This window comes from Thunnus maccoyii, chromosome 11 (assembly GCF_910596095.1).
Source record: "Thunnus maccoyii chromosome 11, fThuMac1.1, whole genome shotgun sequence".
Lineage (NCBI taxonomy): Eukaryota > Metazoa > Chordata > Actinopteri > Scombriformes > Scombridae > Thunnus > Thunnus maccoyii.
Genome location: NC_056543.1, coordinates 9345338 through 9366476, shown reverse-complemented (window position 1 = coordinate 9366476; position 21139 = coordinate 9345338). Strand labels below are relative to the sequence as shown.

Genomic DNA, 21139 nt, shown 5'->3' with positions numbered 1-21139 from the left:
AGAATATCATGATCGGAGCCAATCAGAGGCAGAGTAGGGGCGGGTCTTCGCGGAATGCGGGTGGGAAAAAAAACTGCCGGGAGCAGAGCAGCGGGGGAGCCGCGCCGTCCTCACCGATTCCCACTCCACACCACTCGGTGGCGGTAATACGCCGTTTCGTTTATCAACCGTGACAAAACATCAGAAAGAAGAAGAAGGCCGACGGCAGACTGTGGACACTGCAGTACATGCGACCGTACAACTGCTCTCAGCCCGTGTTCTGTTTTTTCCTCAACACCAGCGACGACACGGAGGAAAACAGACGTCCGTGTTTTGAAGTGAAGTGGCGGTGAAGATTTCAACGAAATCCCAACTTTCCTTTACCTGCACGAAACGTGAGTAGGCTGTTTGCGTGTTATTTTGGGGGGCTGCGGAGGATGAAACAAATGGTGTTGCTAATATGATTTGGGTTCCGGCTGTGTTTATGTAATATTAGGCTACTAATCCTCTAGAACAGCGGTTCAAATTATTTTACCCCACTGGTCATCCAAAATGTGAACTTTTACCCGTGTAAGCCTTGTGAAATTATCCTGCGTGTATGAAACACGACTGTGGGATTTATGGCTGTCATCTTACCCCAGCTTTACCCTGACAGCGCTGCCTGTGAAGGTCTGCCAGGGACACCGCATCATGTACAATTCACAGAGATACTGTCATGTTAACGCAGTGCTAGCTGCATTAAGGTGTTATACAGGTATGCTCTGCAGTGTTCAAATCTGCTCTTGTCTCATCCGCACACGCGTTTGTAATATCCCATATTGGACGGCGAGGAGAGAAAAAATGACAGAGTAATGTGGGCTAATACTATAAGATATTCAGAAGCTGTAAATTCCTGCCTAAAAATTGTCACAACTGGATTTTTACACATGTCAGCGACACTGACTTAACATCTGATTCCTCGGTCACTTATCTTAAAGGGAAACAAACTGTAATATGGACTACTGTACGTTACTGCTTACAGTTTTGCATAGCATGTCCCCATATGATGAAATCCAGACAGTGTTTCCCACATTGCACCTGTGAATGCTCTGACACTGCTCCATGTCTGTGTCATCTGGGGAAAAGCAGTCAGAGCACATTTTTTTGGTGTCATTCTTTCTTTCACAGGTAGTTTATTCACTTGGGTCTTTTTTTTTTTTTTTAAACCAGACACAGTACTCACCACTAAGGCAGGTGGAGCTCTTTGACAGAAGGAGCCAGAAGTGGCTCTGGTCCTGCTGAAATTATTGAGGCCAAGTTAGAGTTGCATGTTGAGAAGGAACTGCTTCTCATAATCCTTACTAGTTTTCAATGTTGAATGAAGCCAGATGCATCATTTAATAATTATGGGAATTGTTGCTGGGGAAAAAATAAATAAATAAAAAAATTGCTTTTGCAAAATATAGTAGAAATCTTTCAAATTAAAGTCGGTCTCGCCTTCTACTTCAGGTTGTTCTTAATGTATGTTTTTTGATGCAAACTTTGAGAAAAAATAATTATATGCATCATCCATTAGCAAACATGTCCGGTGGCTACAGTGGTGGCGCTAATCCTTTACTGCTTGTCATTCAACCTTTTATTAAAATGAATGATTTCTGGTCTATGTCAGTCCAGCAATGTGTTAATTTGTGCACAAATAAAATGACCTAGTGGCTAGACGTAATAAGACCTATAAGTAGAACTGAAACCACAGCTCTAGTCTGAACGTTGTCAGAAACATTGTATGATAAAGTCTGCAAAACCTTATAAGCTTCCATCTATTTTTAATTCTCAAAAAGGCAATAGTACCTCTGGTGTTACAATGGGCATACTGTAACCTGATAATCCCATTAAAATTGAAAGCACAAAATAAAACCCAGATGAACTTGATGTGGAAGTGGGTGTAGTGGGTTATGCAAAAATACTCTGCTGGCACAAAAAAAGTCAAACAGCAAATATAAAGCATGAAATCTCCCCTCTTAAAGTACTGATTAAGATCATCTTAATAAGTTTTAAAATCCATGTTTTAGGAATGTCTTTGATGGTGTCTTTTATTTTTCAACTGGCGGCATCACAATATTATGATGTGTCATCAATTTTGATACAAAAAAGTTTTGGATACTTCTCCTAAAAAAAAGGAAAATGCTCGCAATAAAATATATCTACCAATGACAGATGTCCCGAGCTGACCCTAAGGATCATTTTCAGGGGTGATCCGGGCGTAAATAGCTGCCAAAATAGACCTGATCAAATGCAGATCATTGCTTTACTGAACTCAACCACTTCAGTAGGGCTGCAACTATTTATTATTTTCATTATCAATTAATCTGCTGAATGTTTTTTCCATTAATCGATTAATTGATTAGTCTATACAATGTCAGAAAATAGTGAAAAACGCTCATAATGTTGTAGAGCTCATGGTGACGTCTTCAAATGTCTTGTTTTGTCCAATCAACATATTCAGTTTACTCTCATGTATAATAAAGAAAAGCCTCAACTTTCAGAAGCAGCAAATGGTTTTTTGGGGAGGTTGTTTGGTGCCTGATTGAAAACATCTCATCATATTAACAAATTATTGAAGCTATCCTGTATTTGTCTTATGAACTTATGAACCGGACATTAATTCATCCTCATACTTCCCCCAAAAAGTGATGTTTCTGCAATGTTTCATAGTCAGATTTTCCTGAAAATTATTCTGCATTTATACCACTATTCACTAGTGCAGCACTGCAAGTTTTCAAGTGAGGTGTCACCACTGCCCTGAAGACAGAGCTAATGAGTAAATAATTAATGAGTGGAATGTTTTCAAGTTCAATATGGGGACATATGAGTGAAACATCCCCTCCTTTAACTTGTGATGGTATTTTCTCTCGAGCCAAGTGGTGTTTCCCTTCGAGGGTACCCCTTTCCCAAAGGGATCTTCCCTTCCAAGTCAGTTGTGAGGTGTGAGATCTGGCTCCAACGGGCGACAAAGACTCACATTTTACTTTTTTAAACAATGCAGCACAATTGGATTATTATTATTTTTTTTTTTGCAGACCAGCAATGCAGGAGAAGCATTTTGCTGACAAACACTTGTTTTTGTTGAAAGAAATTAAGCAGAATGATTGAATCTGTTTGCACAACAACTGTCAGGGGAAAGCAATTTTGCGGATTTGCTGAGCTAAAGGGAGTAATTGAGGTTTTGCAAAAAATCCGGGTGCAGTAGTCGGCTAAAACAAAACACTGTCAGGGGGCAACCATAGCAAATACTGATCAAAGATAAGTCGAAGGGGGCCCGGCTACAATAGGCCTTATTGTATATTTCATAAAAATGCTGCAGTACTGCTCCACTTGCTGAGATGACAAGTTTAAAGAGAAAACAGCTTAGACCAGGCTCTGAGAATACTGTACCAAAACGACCGTGTGTGTGTGTGTGTGTGTGTGTGTGAGAGAGTGTACTACATGTATATGCCTGCATGAGCAAAGTTCACTCGGCTCTGCTGCACTGTATCCTCTCAGGAAAGCTGCATGCGGTTGAGATGCTCCACTGGCTGTGTGTTGGTAAAACCCATGCAACCCCAGCAGAGGAGAGGCTGCCACTGATCCTCCTGAGGCTAATAAATAGTTTGCTGGCTGTAAGAAGAAGTCCTCTTTAATGCTACTAATGCATAACTGGAGGCAACAGAAAAGTGTAGCCCATCACCTTTACACAGCTCCATATGGACGTGGCAGCTTCTGTCATTGATCCATATGTTCCTTTCCCCGAGGACATTGTTGTTTTAGCCCTGATGAATGCACCATCATTGCTACATCACGGGGATACGGCTCTATAAAAAGACTATACATTTCCTCAGGATTTGCGGGCTGATGGGTGCTGATGAGGTCACACATTAGAGGGAAAACCACAGGGGCTCAATGTCAGTTGTAATTGTGATAAGCAGCTGGATAAACATTCTGCTGCTCTATCAGTCTAATGCAAGTATTTAACTCACTTTCAGCTATACGCCTACATAAAATACACGACCGATGACTTGACCTCAAAGCTTCATTATCAACTAATCTTAATGTAACTTTCCCTTCTCAGTCTTTACAAGCAAGCATGTTTTCCACCGTCTCTTGCTGTTTGCAGACCAGACGAACACCTGCCAAGAACCAAATTTGGGCAGATTGTCTCTCTGGTAAGAGGAGCACCTGCTAGACTGGCTGGCGAGTAATTGTTTGCAAAGAAAATATCTGAATGCTAGGTTAACTTTGGGGCGAAATGAAATCAGCTCCGGCTGCCCTCCTGAATGTTTACTGTCCCCAGTAGGATAGCGTTGGTGCTGCAAAAACAAATGTCAGTCTGGTTTACAGTCAGTCAGACTAGCGGCTGTTTCTATGAAACGGACGATCCAATAAGAAATTTAACAACAGCCCCCAGCACGGTGTTCCCTTTTTGAAGTTTTGTAGCAAATAGTTTGTTAAAATACCATTTTTCTTTTAGGATTTGATGTGTTCATTGGAATTGATTCTGTGCAACATCATGTCTGTCACTCTAATCCAGAGCATCCATTGTCTTGCCTGTTTGCCCTGAAACACATCAGGCATCCTGCTTTTTGTTGTCTCTTACTTAGTTATTGATCTAAATGTACAGTAGCGAGTATTTCATGGTGTTGCGTCAACCAGTCGGTCCTGTGTGACATTTAGCAGTCTCCCTATCTTCCTGTCTCGTCCGTTTTAAGTTGCTCAATATGAGGAAAGTTCTTCCTGTTGCTGCTTAGACCCGAGAGACAGGAACACACATGAGCAGCATCACATTCATTCGATAAAAGGCAGAGTTTTCTCATAGCCGCTAATCAAATTAAAAACGCCTTTTAGCTCCATATGACAGACATGACAGTCTGCCGGCCAACAGTCTTTTTTGTGCGAACATGTGATGAGATCTGTTGCGGAGGAGTTCACGGACTTTGTGAAACTGGTAGCCACAGCTGCACATGGAAGACTGAGAGGGCAAGCAGCCTGATTGCTCAGACAACCAAAGTTTTAAACAAATCCCCAGCTTGACCCAGTTTTTTTTTCTGGAACGCGTATCTGGAAGTGAAAACGGACGTGAATGCAGTGAGTATAACAGGTTAAAGTTCGCACCAGGATTAAGCTCTGTAAGATGTACTGTAAGAAGAAGATGAGAGTTGGCAGGAGACAGTATTGACTTTGATATTTGCCTGTTTTTTTTAAGTTTGAAACAAGATTAAACTGTGGACTTGTTGTAAAGGTGCATACATAATTCTCCTTTGAGCACACTAATATGTTATTGTTCTTTCTTTTGTTTTATGTGAATTCACAAGTGACAGTGATGTGTGTGGACGTGTGGGTGAATAAGAGCCTTTATTTTTTTTTAAAAAGCTCTTTGTTCTACTCGGGTTGAAACGTACTATTTAAAATACAGTTTGCGTCTCATATAGTCAGTGTCACTTGCAAATCTTTGCCACAATAATAACAAGGCTAGGAATGACCTTGCTGTTTCACGTTCCACTGCAACTGTCAGATGTCGTCCCACAATGCAGTTCCCCGCCCCGGTTCAAAGCAGAATTGAAATTGACTTTTGACTTAATTTTACATGAGCGGCCAGTTTCAATCAATTAGTCAGTCTGTGTAAAACATACCGTAATAGATAATGTTTGCTCAAGGCTAAAGTTACTAACTACAGAAGAGACTTTCGGAGAGAGGCCTGAACGAGGTGATATTCAATATCTGTGTGTGCGTTACAGCATGAAAGTGCTTGCACTTGTGTACACAATGTAAAGGAGACGCACAGTGATATTATAGTATATTAAGCAGTTAGAGTCGCCTTCATTAATTTGAATTACAAACTGTTCTGCTGAAGCTCTGGAAAGTAAGGGGTCAAGGGTATAAATTTATCCATGGTGTATTGCACAGATATAATGATGGTTTTAACAAAGCTGTCTCTTTGTGCTTTCTTCATACTGTAGAATCCTTAGATTTAAGCTTGTAGTTTAGACTTGGTGTCAAGTATAAGTGCAGATGTGATAGCTTGTGAGAAACACTGTAATAATAATTTTTTTCGGTGCTTTACACCGGATAAATATTTCCACCTCATGGTGTGCAGCACTTTGCAGTAGCCTTTGAGGTTGTGTTTGACCATATGCCAGAAAAAAAAAAGGTCAGTTTTATTTATTATTCACCACCGTTTCCAGTAAAAGTTTTTAAAAAAAAAAAAAAAAGTTATTTTAGAATTAAGGGAAAAGTCAGCCAATTTCTACGTAGAACTTTCAGCATTTTGCAGCTTTGTGGCATAACAGGATAAGTGCACTACACATTTCAGACAAAAAAAGAAGAAGCAAAAAAAAAACAACCAAAAAAGCACTTCTTCTTGTGCAGATGCATTTACCCAATCCACCTTACTGTCTCACGCACTCTCAGCATTCACACGGATCACATGGGAATTAGACCCCTTTTTTCTATGCTATTCTCCACTCTGAGCCTACATCAAACTACCAAACTAGGCCGAGCAGGCACCAACTTTCAGCTGAAGCAATCTAAGAGGTTTTACCACAGAGTCAGAACCCTAAATAGAGGATTTGTCTGTATCATATTGTCTAGCTCAGCAAAGAACATACTTAGACACAAGACAACAGACTGTAATTTTGGACAATGGAGTGATGGTGGTGAGGGGGTAGAGGTTTATACAAATCAAGCTGCATGACCCCGGCTTGCGTGACTGAGACATTCTTCCCCTCCCTGAGGGTGGCCACATCAATGCCGCCCCATCACCCCTGTCACCAAATTGGTGGTGAGCAGTAAGCCGCAGGTTGTGGCCATTATTCATGCAGTATATATTAAGATTGCCACACACTTGTGACTGCATAATGCATCACTTTGGGGAGTACAATAACCTTTGAAATAAAAAAAAACTGTAGGTGTTGTCAGCACGCACGGCCCCATGTGAATGTGAGGACAGTCTGCATCTTTTTTTTAAGGAATTTGGAAACCTTTTTTTTTTTTTTTTTTACATTGACTGGAGATGAGTTCTCAGTGAAAACAGAAGAAAGGGCTAATGCACATGCCAGACAACGTTAGCATCAGAGCGTGAATGTGACATTACAGTCAATGCCGTATACACACACTCACATGTTAGCGCCGCAGAGGGCAGGACGAGAGGGCTCCGTACAACCAACCAGGGCTACGCTGGAAACGCTTGAACTGTTGGAAATTGTGTGTCAAGCTGCTTGTGAGACCGTTCTTGTTTGGGTGCGTTACTGATTTGTCGTTTAACATGTCTCGTTTGTTTCTGCTGTTTGCGAAGCGGCGTTCAGAGGTCTCTCTCTTGCCTTTGTGTGATTTTTTTTTTTTTGAAGGATTGATTTGATTTATTGATCGGGACAGTGTGCGGTTTTTTAAACATTAAAGATGCACTGCGCCGGAGTTAGCTCGAAGCTAATTTGCATCCCCCCCCACAATCAAAACATACAACAGCGCAACAACAAACACACACAGAACACACCATACGAAACACAAAGCTACACACAAAAGCACATCACATACACCCACAATGTCAATTAAAAATCAATAATGTAAACTAGGTTCAGTGGTCACACAGCTGATTGGTCTTTAGTTGGTGTTTTAATTTGGCCTTGAATGCAGTGATTGAACTTTCAGCGTTCTGTTATGCAATATTATGCATAAATGAAATGTATTTGGATTGCAGATCAGTCAGAATATTTATTTTGTTTTTGTTATGTTCTGCAACCTTTGCTGATCTAGGTACATCTGGCTGAATATTCATGCTCTTCCTCTGCTCTACTAAATTTAAATGATAGCACTTGTTCATAACCGGAGGCTTGACTCTCCAGTCACAACTTTGTGGTCACACACAGAACTGCTCCACTAGAGTAGTTTGGGGGGGGTGTAAATGCGATGGTGAAGCATATGTCAATGGTACTTTGTGAAGCATGCTAGTCATTAGTGGTGGGCTATTTGGATGCTGGGGTTTTTAAAATGAATAAGACTGTGGATTGAGTTGTTTCCTTCGCCTGACCAGAGCTGGTTTAAGTTTAGGTTTGCTTAAAGTGTTACAGTGTGTGTCGGTCAACCGTTTCCTGGCGCTGGAATTTTGGACTGAAACTAAAAGGATTGTAACTACCATATATAACTCTCAAACTTTACACACAGAATAACAACTTAGTTAAATAAATATCACTTTGGACAACCGTTTTGCCCGTTACCAGTCCAGTCTTGTTTCCGTAGAAGTATTTCATTTTGTATTCATGCAGTCCGTTTACCCTTAAAGTCCCCCTCAACTCAAAAATGTGTTTTGCTGTTTACTTCACTTGAATGTTCAATCTACATGGTGGAAAATGATCTAGCTATGTGCAGAGTTTGACACTAGAAAGCTGCTTTCACGTTCATCTGCTGACGGGTTTTCTGCGCTCACGTTAAATCCGAACACCGACAAGAACGATTTGCGACATCACAGCTAGTCTGGAGCCGATCCAGTGATCCAGTGTGCAACTTACACAAGTGTGATGTAGAAACTCGAAACCTCCAGCGTACAAACACCGACAGCAGATATTTCAGCGATGGAGGAGACATCTAGTAAACCTTTGAAACTAAAAAATGTTTGAATATTCATAGATTCAGGATTTTTCAATAAGGGAAGAAGGGGTAGATGTATTTTTAAGAATATTTAACAAGGTAATTGAACTTGCATAAAAGACACATTATTATTCCAAGCAGAATATATTTTTTTTTACATGTCTGGAGGGGATCTTTAAGTTCAAATAAAATGTTGAGAAGGCATGCATGCATACTTTACAAACTGTGGGAAGATATGCTCTTTTCTTTCCTACACAGTTTACAGTACCTCAGCTTTCACTGGATCTCTAGCATACTAGAGAAAAAAACATTATCCTAGGATACTGCTACAGCGGGTGGCTGTATCTGTCAGTATAGCCACTTTGTGTTTTCCCAATACTATCTCAGCTCAGGCTTTGTGAACATAGGCACACATAAAGGTTCATGTCATAGCGGTTTGCTGCGCGTATGACCCCCGATAACATGGATTGTGTCATGATGTGGCTGTACATATATTCACTGTGGATTAGGCTAAGCCCATCAATAATGCAGGCCACACGGAGTAGCTGTGAAAAGACTCTTTTCTTGTTTTATAAGCTCTACACTCCGCTCCTTGGTCTTGCGCTTTTACACAAGGACAGTAAATCTCCTGCCTATGAACAGTAGATTGTTCTTTAAACTTTTCAATGTTTGAAGAGTCTGTAGCTGAATAAATGAATGAATGAACTCCCCCCCCCCCCCTTCCTCTCCTTCCTCTCTCCTCCGCTTGCGTGCTTTCCATATTCATCAACCTTCTTCTCTGTTTCCTTCTTGCCCTCCATATTCTATGGAGCTCTGCAGAGTCCTTGGTGATATGGCTATATATAGAAGGTAAAGGAGGAGTGAGATTAAGGGAAATAGAGTGCCTTTTAGTGCGCCGCCCTGGCTTCATGCGCTCCCCCGTTTTGAAAGGGTTAATGACGCTCAGATTTAGCCGGTAGATTGTTTTGTCTGTGCCGGAGTGACTCAGGTTGAGGAGGTCAAGCCTCGGCAGTCTGAAATAGACTTCCTCAATTAACCACAATTCCTTCTGGCTAAATGCCATTTGTGAAAGAATAGCCTTTACACCCCCCCCCCCCCCCAGCTTCCTTTTGTTATCACTGCCATGAAGTTTCAGCACTGAGCAAAAAAATGTTTAAATATCCACTATTGATATTGATAAGTTGATGGTATTTTTTTTCTATCTCTGTCATGGCTGTTAATTGACCGCTCACTGAACCCTGCTGCTCGCTAATTGCCGTCTGCCTAGTTTTCATCCTTTGCACGGCACACGTGAAGTTTATAATGATAACGGCGGCAGATTTACCTCTCACAAAGCGTCTTTGATTTCAGACAGAAGTAGACTAAAAGCATGCCTCTCATTTCTACCCTGTGACCGTCGGGTTTTTTTGGCACCTGAAATGACAACAGCTGCCGGCAGATTTTATCAGCTCAGGCTACGGTAGCTAGGTAATTAAGGTAATGTGTCGGCTCCATGAGTTTCTGTTTCCTCTCTCTGACTTTTGTAGTGTTTTTCATCTGAGCTAGTTAGACCTAATGAGGGAAAAACAGAAGATCAGACTGTTATTTTGTTCCAACGTGACCCTGTTTGTGATTCTTAGCTTACATATTTGTTCATATTATCAAACTGCATGTTTGGACTTTTAAGATTACAAGAGAAAAAAAGCTTTTAGAATGAGGACTAATGGATGTGTTGTTGTTGCCAAACGTAATACTTTCTTGGGTAACATTGACTTGGGGTTGCTGCAGTGTAAATCTGATTAGAGCTGCATCTCCATAGTGGGGGAATACTACACAGTGGATGTGATGATGTAACCTGTAAACCCACAAATGATGTGTACTAATCTACTTAGTTAATGATGTGCTGCTTGGCTTTTTCTCTCCAGTTTTTACTGTGAAAAAAAAAAAAAAAAGAAAACAACCCTCCAAACTCTTTAAGTGCTGAGTGTCACTCTTATTACGTGCGCCACTTTGGCATCCAGACAAACCCAAAGCTCGACAGACTTACTGTTGCTAGTTACGGTTGCTAAGTTATGTTTAGACAATGACTATTCATGGGAGGGGTTTGGAGAGCTGTCAATTTTAAATCTGCCAGCCGCGCTGATTAGTAGATGTGGAAGTTTAGTTTCTCAGCCCGGTCTGGTTTTTATGAAACCGATAGAGAGAGAGATGCTGCAGCGGAGCTAAACACGGGTTCAGAGAAAGAAACGGAGGGGTGCTGGGAGCAGAGCGTAGCAGGTGCGGCTGGCTCATGGGGGCATATTTGTGTACTCTGCTCACTCAGTGGGAACATTTTAATTTGATCCCTTTGTTTCTATAAAACAGGTCAGGATTTGTTCTACCCTCTGGGCAATTTGTGTTCGTGCTTGTGCAGAAACCACTGTAGAGATGATGCAGCGTCATGTGTTTTCTGCAATAGTCGTAAACTTTTTTTTTTGTAATGTAATTTTTGTAATTTCTTGATGATTAAGTATTCTGTTGAATTGGGCCGGTTTGGTGAGTTAGGAGGTCGTTAAGTTTTTATTTAGGCTTTATATGCCTTTGATCGCACACTATCAGTCGATCGCTAATCGTGCGATACGTCTTCTGGAGGCTGGTATCCAAAAAAATGACACAAAGCCAGACCGGAGACATCTCGTTTAGCTTGGCATGCTATTAATGTAATATTCATTCATTCATTCTGAGAACAGTCGAGACAAGTGTTTCAATCGCTGTTAATATTTAAAGCATGCAGCCTGCGTTGGCAACAGATAACGACACTGTTGTCTTTTCGAGAAGTGGAAAATCCACATACGTCACAGTGGAATGTTCTCTGTTTTCTGTCTTTACACGCCTGAAGTTACAGGTCATTCGCTCTGCAAAAGAAAGAAAATCGTCCCGATATGATATTCGATTCGATTTGAACCTGTAACACTGCAGCATGTGTTGAATTTTATAATTTTAATAATTTTTAAAGCAGGATTGGATGTTTGTGAGAGCAGTGCATCATATGGATGACGTAGGTCTGACAGTCACAGTAAGGGGGTTTTCCTTTAATTAATAGTCCGGTACCATGGGTAGAGCGTGGGTAGGGAAACTCTCAGACTTGTTTATATCAATCTGATAAGAACTGATGCTGATTACTGCCTTTAATGTCATAACAGTTGGTTTTTCCCAGTAAAATCTGCACAGCAGTTCCTCAGAAAGCAACCACTTTATCTTGCACTTTTAGTTTATCTTCAGTCGGACCTTCCACTACCAAATAAGAATATATCTCTCTACACTAATAGGACAGGTCCCCGTCCCCTCCTGCAAGCCGTTCTGAATGATTTGAGCAGTTTGAAAGAAAAAAACGGCTACTTTTACACGTTTCTTTAGCTGTTTTAGTCGCCTGGCTGGATGAATTGCAACGCTGGTCAAAGGGTCAGTAATTGTAAAATTCCCAGTTTCTCTCCCCAGCTGTTTTGTTAGTTTGTCCCCGTGTGTGTGTGTGTGTGTGTGTGTGGGTGCTTCTTTTCCTGCTTTCTTCCTTTACACATCTCCAGCGTACAGTCTGCACCACGCACGTGTCTGCGTGCGAGAGAGGTGGCTTTGTTTTTTTCCAGGTTATGTCAGTTTTGGCCAGGTCTGCTGCGCTGTAATACCACTGTTCTGGCTCACTATCACAGCCGTTTGTTCACTGTGGTTTAGATCACGCATAAGCAGCGTTCGGTTCCACAACTACAATTTAAAAAAAACCCGTTAATCTTGATATATTTATAGCCGTTTAAAGAACACTACATTCTGTTTTTAGGTTGTAAAAATAATCCAGCAGAGGAGACCTTGTGAGTAACGTCATTCATCATTGCAAGTATGTGAGACTCTACTGAGTTCACGCCTATTGGTGATAAAAGAAGAATCTTCATGAAGTTATAATTACAGCGTGAGACTCCCGGTGCGGCCTCGCCGTCGCGTAGTTCGGGGCGAGCGTCTGCTATGTTGTCACTTCGGCTCCGTCTCTCAGCCTTTGACTGCTCATCTGACAAGTCGTAGGATCACATCAGAGGTCTTCACTCGCACTCAGACGAGACTCTTTCGCACAGATAATCCTCTTTTATTCTTGTGTCGACACTTCTATAGAAGTGATAATCATCAGCGATAAAACATTGGTATTATTATTTTTTTAATCATATGAATCATCAGTGTTTTACTCAGCTTTTTCCTTTCTGTGAGGTTTTTCAACTGCTTTTACGCCTAAGAGACATTCCTCCACACACACACACACACATATGCGCTCCTCGTTATTCCCAGGGTTGGGATTTTTCCTCTCCGGGCACTCTCACTCAAACCAAGTGTTGATGAAAGATGTGCCTGAATTAGGAAGTTCTGCTGTAGTCCCGCTGTGTATCAGAGGCAGGTGTGAGTTTTTTTTTAAGCATCTTTCCCAAATGTTGCACTTTCAAACGTGCACGCCGCATGGAGCTGAACCTTTCATCAACACCTCGAGTTGCAGTTAAACCCGTCAGCGTGTCCTTGGTGTGCGTTGACTTTTGTTTTTTCCCTAAGTGAAAATCTGAGTTTCCCAGAGAGTATTAGTGAATATTAAATTAAAATCTTTCCCCAAAGGCTGAAAGTAGAAAGTCAGTCGTCTACTTACGGATGTCATGAAGTGGAACCAGCGGTGAGAAAGACGACCGGCCTTCAAGCCGATGGCCCGAATCCAAACCCTTTGGCAACAAGTATTCATTTGGCCAAGGTACACTTGTCTTTAGGAAATACTGGGCATTATCACACAGTGTCAGTCTCATTTATTTCTCCACCAGGTGTTGGTAAAACACGGCAATCTTTCTGCCAAATATAATATTTACCAGATAAGAACATTGTCTATGATCCTGCCCCGTTCTTTCTGTCTTCTTTAAAGCTGACTATTATTTTAATCTGAAGTTGATATAACAGAAAATGTTATTTTGTGGATTCACAGCAACAAGATAATCTTAAAATCCAGGATTATTCCTGATATTTATGTATGCGATCGCTGTGGATAAGTAATCTCCTGAATGTACAACTGCAAAATTGAATAATGCACAAACCACCTCCCCTCCCTCCCTCCCTCTCTCCAGTTGCGGCACGACATTCTTGCTGTAAGAACATCGTAAACCGTCATGGACAATAGTGTACTTGTGATCTATTCTATTGCTGTTTAACTGTACCCTATTTTCTGTTTAAGGTCTGTTGCTTTTTTGTTTGGTCAGTAATAAAAAAAGTATTTTTAAAGATGAAATTCACAACTTACTTTAAAATGATTTTTATGGTGTTGGTGTTGTTAAATGTTTATATCACGCTGTAAACTTTTTAAACTAGTTGTGTCTGTGTGTACGCTTTTGTGTTTGGATAAAATTGGAGTTTCTGTAGTTTCACAAGCGAATTAGCTTTGTGTTTTTGTACTTTGACCATAATCTCAATGACGTCTTTCTGCTGTTACGACGTACGGACACTTAGGATTTCAGCTTTGATAATGTGGTACATTGCTCTTTTGAAAAATAATAGGACTCCAGAAAGACATGCCTTTGAAAAACAAAACAAAAACTACTAATTTCACCACATGTATTATACATTTTATAGTATATTAATCGATAAAAATGAAAAAAAGTATGATTTACCAATTTAACTGCTGCTTTGTAAAACAAAAACAACAAAAGAGAAAACTTTTCTGACTTCGTGACAGTGTCTCAGAGTCAAGTGTTTGTATGGCAACGCATACACACACAGTATTGCGTAATACATTGTTGTGCTAAAAACAGTAACTACTGCAGACAAAATGCCTTTAACAGGACAATTGTCTTTCAATTAGGCGAACCTATTGAGCTGTGCTGTAACCCAACCTGATGACCTAAATAGACCCAGTAGAGTGGGTGTGCCGACAGCAGGACGGGATCAAAACAATGTCCCACACACACACACACATGCATGAGAATTGTTGTGCTGCCTTTAAATGGTAACAGTAAGGGTCATTTGAAAGTTTGGGAACAGCACTTTCAGTCACACTCTGGTTTGTTTGGGATTAGCGAGGCAGACGGCTGCTTCTCTATACACTTCCATTAAAGTTACATTTTTGGAAGTTTTGCTGATCCACTTGTCCAGAGAAATTTATAATGAGTACAGTAGTGGAATAAACAACCAGTACTAAAGTCAAAGCTTAGCTGTATATTGTTGTTATGGTCGTCTTTTGCTCAAGGGATCTTGTAAAAATAAGAAGGGCAGTGCAAAAGTTTTAGAACAAGGGTGCAAAAGTGCACAGGCTTCAAACATTGCGTGATTATACTGTACTTCTTGTACAATGTGTTCCGCTCGGCTTTTGGGCGGTTTTATTTTTGTGCTGTGCTCTGCTGTGAGTAGCGTTTATTACAACTTGTCCCTTATATCCTTGGTGAACACAAAGCTCTTTGTGTTTGACCAGGCACAGCTGTGTGACACTGTACGTTCACCTCCTACTACTCCCTCTGGGATTTCACTGAGGTTTTTTTTGCGATTATTGCAGCCAAAAATGCTTGATTTTTACAGTAGTTTTTCTCAAAAATTGCAATACAATTTGCGATGTTTTATGTGCTCTTTTTGAGGTAAAATTATGGGAATTGGGGAAAAATTGCAGGCAAAGGAAAATAATGTGAGTTTTTTAAATTTAAACTATTACCAATGAAGAGTCATATGTAGTCACTTCCTGTGCGCTGCGATGACGTAAGTTACTACTGCATGAAATGAGACAGTTGGTCCAAATCACAAGCAGTCTGTTGATTTGGCAATTTCATGCAGAAAAGTTGCGTTAATTTAGCAAAACTGCAAGCTCTCGCATTAATCATTGCGATTGCAAAATCAGTTTCCTGGAGGGACTGTTTAATGCAGAGAAATTGCGGGAATTTTACAAAATTGCAAGCTCCCCGCAAATATTGTGGAGATTGGTTGAATTTGCACTAATTATTGCCATTGCAAGATCGCAATTTCCTGGAGGGACAATCTTACGGACAAAAAGTCATTTTACTCTTGAACTTGAACCCATTTTTCCATAACTTACCATGAGACCACAGGCAGTCCATGAAGCAAACAAGATTGCAGTTAAGAAGGACATGCTGTTTTCTAGAGTTCAAGGTGAATTATCACCAGAGTTAAAACATAAAATGGTTTTTATTTTATAAATAAAAGGATGAATAGTAGCATGTTGGAATGGCCGTGTCATCCTGAATTCATGTTTGGTTTGCAGCTTGTTTTTCGTGGTCATTCCCTTCTCTTCAGCCTTTCCTCTCACTGTATTAGATACTGTGTAGTAAAACTGAAATGATTAGTTGGTCAACAGAAAGTTCTATTTCTAAAAATAAGCTGGTTCCAGTGTCTCAAATGGGAATATCTGCTGGTTTTTGTAGTTTTCTATGATAGTAAATTGAATCTATTTGCATTTTGGACTGTTGGTTGGACTAAACAAGAAGTCTGAAGAAGTCGTCTTGGGGTCTAAAAAACTGTGACATTTTTCAATATTTTCTATTTTAACTATCTATTAACTATTTAAAGACCCAATAAATGAAAATAATAATGAAAACAGTAATGAAAATAATTGTTGGGAGCAGTCTTACTGTGTAGAGAAACTCTAGACTGCTTCTAAACTCAGATCATTTTAGAGAAATGATGCTTTGCTCATGTTATTCATCTTATGTGGGTATAAAGAATATAAAGAAGGTGCTCTCAGTCTGAATTTATAAAGGCTAGTTGCTTTTATCTGAATCACTTTAAAATGTGCCTCTTATTCACTCATACACACACTACATTCACACACACAGATGGCAGGGAGCTACTATGCAAGGTGCTGGCTGAACCACCGGGAGCAGTTCGGCGTTCAGTGTCTTTCCCAAGGACACTTTGACATGTGGACAAGCTGAGGATTGAACTTCCAACCCTGTGACAACTTGACAACCCGTTCTACTTCCCGAACCACAGCCACATTCCTGACCTGGTGGTACACCCACAGTCCATAGAGTAAAAAAAGACCTTTTAATATTCATCAAAAGCATTTCACATTAATGCCGGCTGCTACGTTCAACAGCCGCTATGAAGGAGGTGTTTGTGTCCTACAGAGGAGCTTTGCATCCTCACAGTTTGCTACGGGCTGCAGAGCAGAGCGTCGCAGACTCCAGTGAAATGCGGCAGCAGGCAGACAGGCAGCGCTAGTGGTTTTTGGAAGGAAGATGTAGCAGTCCTATTACTCACCTCTGTTGCAGGGATAGTGCTGTGTTATGCCTCCCAGGGGTTCTGTTCAATCATTGGCACACACTTTATTACCTTGTTCTGTGGAGATGTGTGTGCACTTGCAGCAGAGCCCTCTGCTCTTAATTTATGTATCGCATAGGGATTTGTTTTCTGAAGCACTGGTGCTATTTGAGGGGTGTTTTTGCGTATCAACTTCTAAAAATGCTCCTGTGTGTTAAATAAATAGCTGTGTTTGCCACGGGTCATATACACATATCCCCATCCTTCTCCTTTCCTCCTCTGACACCAGTGCTGCGATGATGCCGCTGCTGCAGCTTTTTTTTTTTTTTTTTTTGCGACATTCGGCACAGATGTTGTTGTGACCCCGGTGGGTCAAAACACGTTTTTCCCCTAATTATTCCAACAACATCTGGGCACAAGGCAGAGAGGAGGTGGAGGAGGACGTTTGTCCTGGAGGGCGGTCGGCTGTAATCGAACCGTAAATAAGACATGGCTCAGGGGATGTGGGATGCTTGTGCAAGCAAGCGTGGGTTTGTGTGTGGGAGAGAGGCCATTTCAATAGAGTGTGCAGCAGGGCAGGGGGGAGGGGAAGAGGTGGAATCTGCCATATGGATGAGAAAGACAAAGGGAGAAATGGAAGGGAGGAGAGGAGGAAGGAGAAAAGGGGGAGACTCAGCGGCCCACGTCAACTCACTTAATGCTCCCTGCTGGCCCCGGGGATGCTGACATCACAGTTTTGTTGATTCATTCCCCCTCTCCAACTAGTTCCCCCATCTTTAGCAGTCAGTCTCTATTCCTGTTGCCCTTGTGCTCCTCTGTCTGTAATGCCCCCCCGATCTGTCTTCCCGTCCTCTAGTATGACCTTGTGAATCCGGAGTGATATTGTCAGGTCTTGTTGATGCATACGGCTAATGCAAGATAGTGTTTATGGTTCCAGAGTTAAAACTGCGTGCGTTATGTAATATTCCACATAGGATATAAGGTGGAGGCTAAAGCCAATGTGCCACAGGGATGAGTTACAAAAAACTGATGGATGTGATTGCTTTAAGTAAGAAGTGTTCTTTCTTGCAGGCTGTGCTGCCTCATTCAACACTAGAACTGCCTGGATTACATATTCAAAAACTGCCCGTGGGTCATTCTGACCCCATACTGTAGAATTTAAATGTTTTTGCTGCAGGACAAAGGTGTGGCATAGCGAGACTACATGTGTCGGGCAGTGCAGCCGCACAGGCTGATGAAAATGTGTCCCCGCTCTTTGAGAGCCCACCAGCACAGTGTAATAGTGATATGACACTGGAAAACATGTGCAGGGGGTTTGCATTGCTGCATGATCTGTATGGTCTGTATGTAGGCTACTTAAATATTTGCACACCTTTTTGTGCAAAAAAAAAGCTGCATCAGCTGTTTGTAAGTTTAAACTTTGCCAAGTTATAACCTAAATGTTTACTAAGTTTAAATTTACGTATCTCTAAATTAAAACAGGTTGCACCACACAAACTAGTTCCTACTAAAAGAGTAGTTGTTTCTAAATATTTACACCCAGTAACTGCCAGGTGAGACTGTTGGATAGCTGACAGAACATTAGCATGCTAACAGAAGACCCGTTTAGAGTAAGTAGTAAAAGAGAATACAGAGTATGGTCGATGTATTTGACTGTACACTTGATAAAACGCTGTCTAACAATGATGTAAACTGGGAAAAATGACATTTCACAAAAATAACACAGGATACAGTATCAGTCAAAAGTTTGGACACATTTTCTCAATCAAAGGAATGGGAAGCTGTGTCCAAACTGGCAAGACTGGGACTGTATCTTAAATTTCAAAAAGTTATGCCAAAAACATTAGACTAAATTACCAAAGAACATCTGCTGGGTTAGCACTAAACTTATTTTTTCATGTGTAAAAATAACATATGTACAAATTTGTACATATAACAAAGAAATAAAAGGGGCAGTGTTTGAAGCATATGACCAATCACAAACATGGCAGCAGACGAAGAGCAAACTGTAATATTAGACAAATATGAGGAAGTTAAACACGTAATCCAGGCTAAAAGCAACACAACTGCACGACTCTGACATGTCGCACTGGCAACATACGGATATAAAAAACCATCAAAGCCAAAAGCTTCTGCTGGTCTCTAAGACTCCATCATAAGGGAACCTGCTCACTATTTGTGACCGAGCTCCATCTTCTATGAATAGTGATGCTATTTTCCAAGAAAACTGATTGGTCAGTAGGCGGTGCTTTTTATATGTGTTGATCTGTTATCTCGAAACGTAACCTGCTCCGGAGCAGGTTAGGTGTGCAAGCATAAGTTACCATGGAAACGTCCCCGTTAAGAAGTGAACCACCGTCATAACCCTGAAAATCCAGGATTAAACCTGAAGTTACCTCACTAACCCCAAATCCTGCTTTGTAGTACAGGCCTCTGGTCCAGCAGCACCACCAGCAACGTCCAACCAAAACATACACAAACACATTTTCTAAGACCTAATATTTATAAAACTGAATTTAAGACTTTTTAAGGACTTGCAGACACCCTGTCATTCCTCTTATGGGCTTTATTTATGTTGTAAATAGTTGTAAAGACAGCTGTAAATAAACAGTGTACAATTACTCAGTCATTCACTATTTTTCATTTTTCACCAAATCGCTCGAGCAGAGAGAAGAGCCCGTCCATTCTCTCTCTCTCTCTCCTCTCAGGTGCCTCTTCCTGCAACCTCATGTCTTCTTCATGAGCTGAAGAAGCTCATCCTCTCTCTCTCTCTCTCTCTCTCATAAGTGGTTTTGGCTTCTGAGGACAGGAGGACGCGGTACGATTTTTCTGCAATTTGAACAGCAGCGTACTTGCTGACAGCACCAGCTCATCTTTAACACACCTGCCTGACTGTACTGTGACAAAATCATCTCAACTCAAAGCTCCACTAACACTGTTTCTCACAAAAAAATCCTCATTGCCATAGAGATACAGTCAATTATGTTATTTATACTGTAATAATAAAAATCCAAACTGTACAATAAAATAAAACTAAATTTAATATAAGCCAATCTGTTCATTTCAGTACATTTATATTTATGTAAATGTGGTGACATCTGTACATATAGAGCCCCAGAGGCAGCGCTGTTCTGTCCAGTAAAAACATGAAGCTTCACTTTACATTCAGACAAACTAATGTGGCAGCTAAAATTATTAGATTTCATCTGTAGGACCAACATTTATCTTCCAAAAGGAATTATATCATATATCATAATGCTACGGAGACATTAGAGCCAGCGGTAAATTAAGCTGCACAGATCAGTTCATCAGATCACGTTCTCACCGGGATGACGACCAACGTTGACCAGCTGATCCTCGCAGGAGCCGGGCTGCTAGCAGCTGAGATAACCGGCTGGTCTCACCCGGTCAGCAGCTCCTCACAACGCTGAAAACATCGGCGTTATTTGGATAAACTGACCGCATATTGGGAATCTAAATGGTTACTTTCTCGCCTGAAAAATATTGAACCTTAATGAGTGACATATTAACAGTCCTACATGCATTCTGGGATAGGTTGGGCCATGAAGGATCCATCTGTTGGATCCTCCACATTCGGTAAAAGAAGGCCGCATTTCGAAATAGGAGAGCCTTAGTTGTGCTGCTGTGACACATTCGGTCTTCAAACACAGCTTTTGAAGGATGCAGCCCCTGAATTGAGACAGTAAAGTCCATACATGTACTGGAGGCTTCAAGTTTCCACATCACACTCGTGTACATTGCATACAGGACCAGGATTGGCTCCAAACTGGTTGCGATGTCACAAATCATGCTCATAAGGCCAACCCCTTAAAACTGACATTTTCAGTGAGCACAGAGAAACTTTCCACTCTCAGCAGAAGAATGTGAAAACAGCCTTCTAGTGTCAAACTCTGCACATACCTCATTCTGCACAGTGAAGCTCAAACATCCAACTGTAGGAACAAGAAGAAGTTTTGAGTGGAACTTAAAGTTTTAATGATGCAACCCGATACACTAAATCACTAGTTTGAATCTAGTTAGTAAGAACTTAAGGAGGAGTTTATACACAAGCTTAGTGATGGATTTCTGAACGGCTGGTGCAGCCCCAAGGTGGCCAGAGACGGTTGCAGGTAAGAAAAAGAACAAATGCAGGGAAAACTCAATTCTTGCACACCAGTGGTCATTTAAATGTGTGCTGACCGAGTGTGTTTTTCTCTGCATGTGGGCTAATGAGTGAAATAACGTTGACAGATCAGTTTGACACCATGACGGTTCAAACACTGACGGAGCGGCAGAGGTCAAAAGCCTGCCTCATTCGTTGAAGTTTCATATGTTATCC

The 21139-nt window shown here is 41.1% G+C and overlaps 1 protein-coding gene across 1 annotated transcript in view; it reads left to right on the top strand.

Annotated features, from left to right (window-relative positions):
• Positions 1–100: 100 nt before the first annotated feature.
• Positions 101–21139, top strand: part of adarb1b (adenosine deaminase RNA specific B1b) — a 116407-nt gene continuing 95368 nt past the window's right edge. The window contains exon 1 of the mRNA XM_042425949.1: positions 101–374. The gene's annotated coding sequence lies outside the window, so the exon portion shown is untranslated. The remainder of the gene's footprint in view (positions 375–21139) is intronic.